This window comes from Mobula birostris, chromosome 13, assembly GCF_030028105.1.
Source record: "Mobula birostris isolate sMobBir1 chromosome 13, sMobBir1.hap1, whole genome shotgun sequence".
Classification (NCBI taxonomy): Eukaryota; Metazoa; Chordata; class Chondrichthyes; order Myliobatiformes; family Myliobatidae; genus Mobula; species Mobula birostris.
In genome coordinates, this window is record NC_092382.1 from 50,975,996 (window position 1) to 50,984,099 (window position 8,104).

Below are 8,104 nucleotides of genomic sequence, written 5' to 3' on the forward strand. Positions count from 1 at the left end.
GCAGCTATCATTCCCAGAAGACCACGCCTACTTACTTTCTGAAGGACACAACCATGGTAAACCTTATCAAATATCTTATTAAATATCACCAGATCAAACTCTCTATTTTTATAATATGCTTTGTCACATCAGAGACTTCAAGCAGGCTCGTGTAATTTCCAGCACATTCTCTCTCTTCAGCTGGTTATGTTCCAGCACATCAGCCCAGTTAACGCCCTCATAAACATTAAGATCTCTCTCACTGGTGAATACTGAAGTAAAGACAGTTGTCTTGATGGTAGGAAGCAGAGAGTGATGGTGGGAGGCTGTTTATTGGACTCAAGGCCCGGCCCAGTGGGGTTCCCCATTGCTGTCGTTATTTATTGATATTTAATTATATTTGCATTTACACAGTTTGTTGAATTCTATGCTCTACTTGATCTTTCACTGATCCTGTTACTATTCTATAGATTTGCTAAGTGATCCTATAGGAAAAATTATCTCAGGGTTGTAAGTGGTGACATAGGTACTCTGATAATAAAAGTTACTTTGAAGTTTGAACATTGCTACTTGTCATTTCGATCAATAATTTGGTTGAGAATGTACAGGGTATGGAGAGTAGGTTTGCAGCAAATAAGTTTAAACAAGTACTTTTTCTGAAAGATATTAAGTATAAACTCTCCGCTCTGTTTCCCTCTCCGCACTCGACCACCCCCTACCCTTACTGACTTCCCTCTTCACCCCGTCTTCCCTCTCACCCCCACATTGGACATAAGTTTAGGGTGAAAGTGAATTCTTTCAGGGGAGTCTGAAGGGGAATTCCTCACTCAGAGTTTGGTGGGAGTGTGGAATGAGCTGCCAGTGGAACTGGTGGATATGGGTTTGATTTAGACACTAAAGAGAAACTTGGGTGATGACATGGATGGGAGGTGTATGGAGGCTATGGTGCAGGTAGTTGGAACTAGGCAGTAAAAACAAAAACAGGTCAACATTGACTAGAAGAGCCAAAGGGCCTGTTTCAGTGCTGCTGGGCTCTGTGACTCTGATAATATTCTGATTTGTAATTTCCACAGTCAGTGCTTTGCTGCTATTGACTGAACACAGAAATTTACCCAAGCAAGAATTGAAAGACTCTTAGCTGGCTACAAAAAGCGTTTTCAAGCTGTGATACTTGCTAAAGGGGGTGTTACTAAGTACTGGCCATGCAGGGTGCCCAAACTTTTGCTTCGGGCCCTTTTCCTTTTTCATTATTTTGAAACTGTAAAAGATGGAAATAAAAATGTAACCTTGCTTAAAATATTAAAGAAATGTGCCATGTTTAACTTTATGCCTTTTGGAAATCAGGTCAATTTTTACTCGCTTAGCTATTCACAGTAACAGAAATTTAACCAGGGGTGCCCAAACATTTACATGCCACTGTATATATCCTGTGCCTTCCGAATTGCTTCCAGTAATTCCTGCCATTGCTGCTCTGTTTTCATCCCTGTTGTGCTCTTTGCAAATCACTTTTGACCAATTTTTCTCTCATACCTCTCGAATTCTCTTTATCCCACATCTGACTTTAGCTTCTCCTTCTCTAATGTCAGGGTGAAATTGATCATATTAATATCACTTGCGCCTAAGGGTTCTTTGAATTTAAGTGACCTAATTAATTCCAGTTCATTACAACACCCAATCCAGAATAACTGATCTCCAAGTGGTCTCAACCACGAACTGCTCTAAAAAAGCATCTTGTAGGCAGTCCAGGAATTCCTCCTCTTGAGACCAACACCATCCTAATTTTCCTAATCACCTGCATGACAATCCCCCATGACTATTGTAACATTGCCCTTTTGTCACGCACTTTCTAACTCCCATTGTAATTTGTGGATCACATACTCACTACTGTTTGGAGGTCTCTATACAATTCCCGTCAGGGATTTTTATTACACTTGCTGTTCCTTAATTCTACCCACAGGTTCTACACCTTCCAACAATACGCCACCTCTTTCTAATGATTTTATTTAATATTTTACAAACACACCCACAGATTGCCACTGCCAGCTTGTTCTTTCAAGAAGCATCTGGGAATCAAGAGGACCTGCAGATGCTAGAAATCTAGAGAACTACACACAAAGTGCTGGAGCAGCTCAGCATGTCAGGCAGCATCTATGGATGGGAATCAACATTTCGGGCCAAGACCCTTCATCGGGACTCTTGATACCCCCGTATCTGGAATATCCACAAGCAAGGAAAATACAAAGTAGTGCAAAATAGGGAAAACCTTTGACAACATTTCGTTCAAGGCTTTAAAAAACCTGCCAAGTAGAACTCAAAGTTAACAAATACAACAAAGGCAATAAACACTTGTATCAATACCGACATTGACTTTTTTTATATAAAAATATCTTTGTCCCATTTCAATCAGTAAAATTTACAATGATAAATAGCTCTAGAAAACTTTTCTAAGACTATTTACACTCAAACTCACTTAGATTAACACTACCTTGGACAGAATAAGGTAGAGAAATAACACACTTGAAAAAAAATCACACAACAGAAAGTATATATTTTCATCAAAAATGAACAGAATTCAGCACTCCATGTGTGTCTATGCAATCGTGATAAGAAATACGGACCAGAAAACTTAAATGAGAGGCCAACTCAGAAAAATGAATCACCACTGTCAAAGAAAACATTAACCAGTGGAATGAGTATGACCCTCCATGGGAGGCATCTCAACGATCTGAGCAGATGAGATGGTGACAAAGAAGCATCGAGCACCTGACTGAGAGTTGGATTCCTCTTCCCAGAAACAGTGGGGTTCCTTTCAGAAATACAGGACAAGGCGGTTAACAAAAGGGAAAAAAAATGAAAATACATGAAATACAAACAAACAAGGCAGCAAGTGCAGAAAATGCCAAGAGAAACCAGACACAATCCAACACATTCCAGGATCCTGCATCAGTTTAACTCAATCTGATTACTTACAAAGGTACAATCAAGTGGCAAATATCATTCACCAAAATCTTGCTTTAAAATACAAACTCATGAATGCCCTCCATCAATCCATAAAGGCACCATAAATTCAAGCCTGATCCAGTTTCAGTCAAAATCTAACAAATTATATGATAATCAGTACATTATTTCAGATAGGACAATCCATAATAGCTATCCGGATATAATATTACAGGATAAACAAGCAGGAACAACTTCCTCAATAGATATAACCATCCCAACACACACATTTTCCTTGATCAATGGAGCACTTCACCACGGGTATTGTTTGGGTCATCAGTCAGACAACCAAGATATTTTCTCAGTCAGTCAGCTTCCAAATGTTGCTACTCTGTTCTTTGCTGACACGCCCCGTTGCTGATTCCCTTCTCCTCATCATACGTTCTTACCCTGAACATCGTCTAGAGTCCCAAACTCAGCCCTGTCCATACCTGCCTCTGGTTTCTGACCCTGCTTCGTTGAACATCCAACTGATGGTTTCCCATTCTGCTTTCAGTCTTTAGAGGACAGGGGTGTTTTCTAACAACCCTTTAGAAGCAGGGAAAATGACCCAAAATGTGGAAATGAGCCGTCAATAAGGTTAACTACCAATGTTATTCTTCCTCAGCCGAGAGATTAGAGGGGCAAAGAACATCTCAGACAGAACTGCAGTCAGCTCGATTTCATCAGTCTGCAGAAAATTCAAGGGGAACCTCTTCACCCGCAGAGTGGTGACTGTTTGGAACCCATCACCACAGGGGGAGCGTGACATGAACAACAGGGGAGGATTTAAAAGGACTGTCATGGAACAGAATCACTGGCAGGGTCCAGCCGGCCTGAGTTGCCTCTTTACTCTATATTAGGTGTGTTATAAATTCACTAAGTACCGGAGACAGACTTCAAAATAGAACTGATTTATTTGTCTCAGATCCAGAATATTAAATTCCAGTCCCATTAAAGGTGAATGTGCAGCAGAAGAAACTCCTCCCATGCCCAGTGACCAGAGTGCAGAACTGGGTGTGGTGAGCAGCAGCAATAATTGCAGAGTTCAGCACCGACAGTCACTCTCAAAATTGCATTGAGAAACAATGATGGACAAATATCCAGCATGAAGCTTATTGAAACTTTCTCCCCAGTGTGAACCCAGTGATGTGTTACAAGGTTAGATTACTGAGTGAATCCCTTCTCACATTCACAGCAGGTGAGCGGTCTCTCCTCAGTGTGAACTCAATGATGCACATTTGATGGAGATGGCTGAGAGAATCTCTTCCCAATCTCTGAGCAGGTGTATGGCCTCTACCCAGTGTGAACTCGCTGGTGTCTCTGTAGGCAGGATGATTGCAGAAATGCTTTCCCACATTCATAGCAGGGGAGCAGCCTCTCCTGTATGAACTGACTGGTGTACCAGTAGTTGGGATGACCAAGTGAATCTCTTCCCACATTCTGAGCAGGTGAACGGCTTCTCCTCTGTGTGAACTCGCTGATGACTCTCTAGGCTGGATGACCGAGTGAATCCCTTCCCGCAGTCTGAGCAGGTGAACAGCCTCTCTCCAGTGTGAACTCGCTGATGTGCCTTCAGATTAGATGAGCAAGTGAATCCCTTCCCGCAGTCTGAACAGGTGAATGGTCTCTCTCCAGTGTGAACTGACTGGTGTGCCAGTAGCTTGGATGACCGAGAGAATCCCTTCCCACAGTCTGAGCAGGTGAACGGCCTCTCTCCAGTGTGAACTCGCTGATGTACCTTCAGTTTAGATAAACAAGTGAACCCCTTCCCGCAGTCTGAGCAGGTGAATGGCCATTCCCCGGTGTGAACTCTCTGATGTTCCTTCAGTTTAGATGACTGAGTGAATCCCATCCCACAGTCTGAGCAGGTGAATGGCCTCTCCCCAGTGTGAACTCGCTGGTGCACCAGTAGGTCAGATGACGGAGTGAAACCCTTCCCGCAGTCTGAGCAGGTGAATGGCTTCTCCCTGATGTGAACCCGCTGGTGCGCTATTAAATTGGATGACTGAGTGAATCCCTTCCCACAGTTCAAGCAGGTGAACGGCCTCTCCCCAGTGTGAACTGACTTGTGTACCAGTAGGGTGGATGACTGATGGAATCCCTTCCCACAGTCTGAGCAGGTGAACGGTCTCTCCCTGGTGTGAACTCGCTGATCAGCCATTAGGTCAGCTGATTGAGTGAATCCTTCCCCCCAAATTCAGCAGATGACCAGCCTCTGCCCAGTCTGAACTGACTGGTGTGTCCACAGGTGGGAAGACCGACTGAATCCCTTCTCACACACAGAACAGGTGAATGGCCTTGTCCCAGTGTGAACTTGCTGAAGTACCTTCAGTTGAGATGACCGAGTGAATCCATTCCTGCTGTCTGAGCAGGTGAACAGCCTCTCCCCAGTGTAAAATGACAGGCATGCCAGTCGGTCAGATGATCGAGTGAATCCCTGCCCAGTCTGAGTAGGAAGGACGATTGAGTGAAGCCCTTGCTCCAATTCCTAAATATCTGGACAGTGTCAGAAAATCTGGCGTGTTGTGTTCGAGATTCCTGTAGGTAAATTCCTTGTCGTTTTTAACCTGTGAAAACATTTACAAAATCCATCAGTGGGTGAAGGACAACATTTCAGATGAGATCACTTTAGTCAGCAAGCTGTGATCTGACATCACACTGTTACAGTGAGCTTCAACCCAAGTTGGAGAGAGAACTCATCTTCGAACTGGCACAGTGCTGGTATCTAGGATTAAATGTTAACTGGAATCAATCTCTCTGATGCTTTTCCTGTCTCTATAAGAATGGGGCATTTCTGCCATCTCCAATCTGTGCCTCCATTGGTATTATTCCCTCTTCCCACTGAGCTACATGGGTGTCTCGTTCCACAGTAACTGAAACACTCTCACACAAATAGCCTTTGTTGACCTGCAGCTGGGACTTTCTTTTATGCACTGTTAGATTAAAGTGCCACAGTTTTAACACCATATAAAAATTTGCTGCTGAGATGAACGGTCGGTCTGATAAAAGGAATTAGAGTGAATATTAATACTATTTAAGGTTCTTGTCACAGTCATAGAAAAGTACAACACAGAACAAGACCCTTCAGCCCATCTAGGTTGTGCTAACTATTTGAACTTTCTACTCCTATATCCCGACTATCCAGGTACTGACACAAACCTCTTAAATGTTGAAATTGAGGTCACATTCACCACTTGTGCTGTCTGCTCATTCCACACCCGGATGACCGTCTGTGTGAAGAAGTTTCTCGTCATGTTCCCCTTAACGTTTCACCTTTCACACTAAACTCATGACCTCGTGTTGTTGTCCCACCCCATCTCAGTGGAGAAGGCCAGCTTGCATTTACCCTATCTTTACTCCTCATAATTGTGGTACACTTCCATCAAATCTCCCCTCAATCTTTTACATTACAAGGAATAAACACCTGACCTGTTCAAGCTTTCCTTATAACCTAAGACCTCCAGACCTAGCAACATCCTTATGAATTTTCCCTGAACTCTTTCAACCTCTTTTTCATCTTTCCTGTGGGTAGGCGACCAAAACTGTACACAATACTCCAAATTAGGCTTCACCAATGCCTTGTACTATGTCAACATAACATCCATCTCCTGTACTCAGTACTTTGGCTTATGAAGGCCAATGTGCCAAAATCTTTCTCTCCATCCCTATCTAACTGGGGTACCACTTTCAGTGAATTACAGACCTGTGTTCCCAGATCCCTTCCTTCTACAGCACTCCTCAGTGCCCTACCAGTCACTGTGTAAGACCTTGTTCCTACCAACGTGCAACACTTCACACTTGTCTGCATTAAATTCCTTTTTCCGTTTCTCAAACTATTTTCCCAGCTGGTCCAGATCACACTACAAGCCATGATAGTCTTCCTCACTGTCCACTACACCCCAATCTTGGTGTCATCCACAAATTTGCTGATCCAGTTAACCACACTATCATCCAGATTACTGATATAGATGACAAACAACAACAGATCCAGCACCGATCCCTGTGGCACACCACTAGTCACAGGCTTCCAGTCAGAGAGGCAACCATCTGCTACCACAGTCTGGCTTCTGCCAAAGACAGTGTCTCATCCAGTTTACTATCTCATCTTGAATGCTGAATGACTGAACCTTCTTGACCAACCTCCCATATGAGACTTCGTCAAGTGCTTTGCTAAAGTCCATGTGGACAACATCCACTGCCTTGCCTTCATCCACTTTCCTGATAACTTCCTCGAGAGACTCTATAAGATTGGTTAGACATGACCTACCGTGCACAAAGCCATGCTGCCTATCCTTCACCAGTCCACATCTATCCACATACTTAGATATTGACTTCCTGCACATACGTTCCAATAACTTCCCCACAACTGATGTCAAGCTCACCAATGTAGAATTTCCTATTTATTTTTAAAGCCTTTCTTGAACAGCAGAACAACATTGCCTGTCCTCCAATCCTCCAGTCCCTCACCTGTCACTAAGGACGATTTAAATATCTCTGCTTGGGCTCCAACAATTTCTGCACTTGTCTTCCGCAGGGTCCCAGGGGAACAACTTGTCAGGTCCTGGTGATTTATCCACGCTTATTTGCCTTAAGACAGCAAACACAGATTCCATGAAGTTGATGCTGCTTTGTCTCACTTCTATAGACTCTCTGTCCATCTCCTGAGTAAATACAGATGCAAAAATACTACTTAAAATCTCCCACTTCTATTTTGTCTCCTCATATAAATTATCATTCGGATCGTCAAGAGTGGGCCTGTTTCTGCACTGAACTTCTCCATGTTTCTGTTCCTCCCCGGGGAACCGGCATCAAACCGACGGGCCGAGCGGTCTCCTCCTACCTCTCAGCGATACATCAGACTCCGGCCGCAAGAGACGCTTCACAAACGCCCCAAACTTCCCTCGGAGGGAAATAGAAATAAATCAGAAAGCGGGACATTTACTTCGGGTTTTGTTCTTCTTGGACGGGGAGTTTAATGCGGCTGCGGAGATGTCAGTGTTGATGATCAGAGGGATCTTAGACTCCAAGTCCATCGCTTCCTGAAAGAGACTGCACAGATTGATCGGGTGGTTAAGAAGGCAAATGGCGTGGTTGTCTTTATTAGTTGAAGCACTGAGTTGAAAAGTCGGGAAGTTGTGTTGCGGCT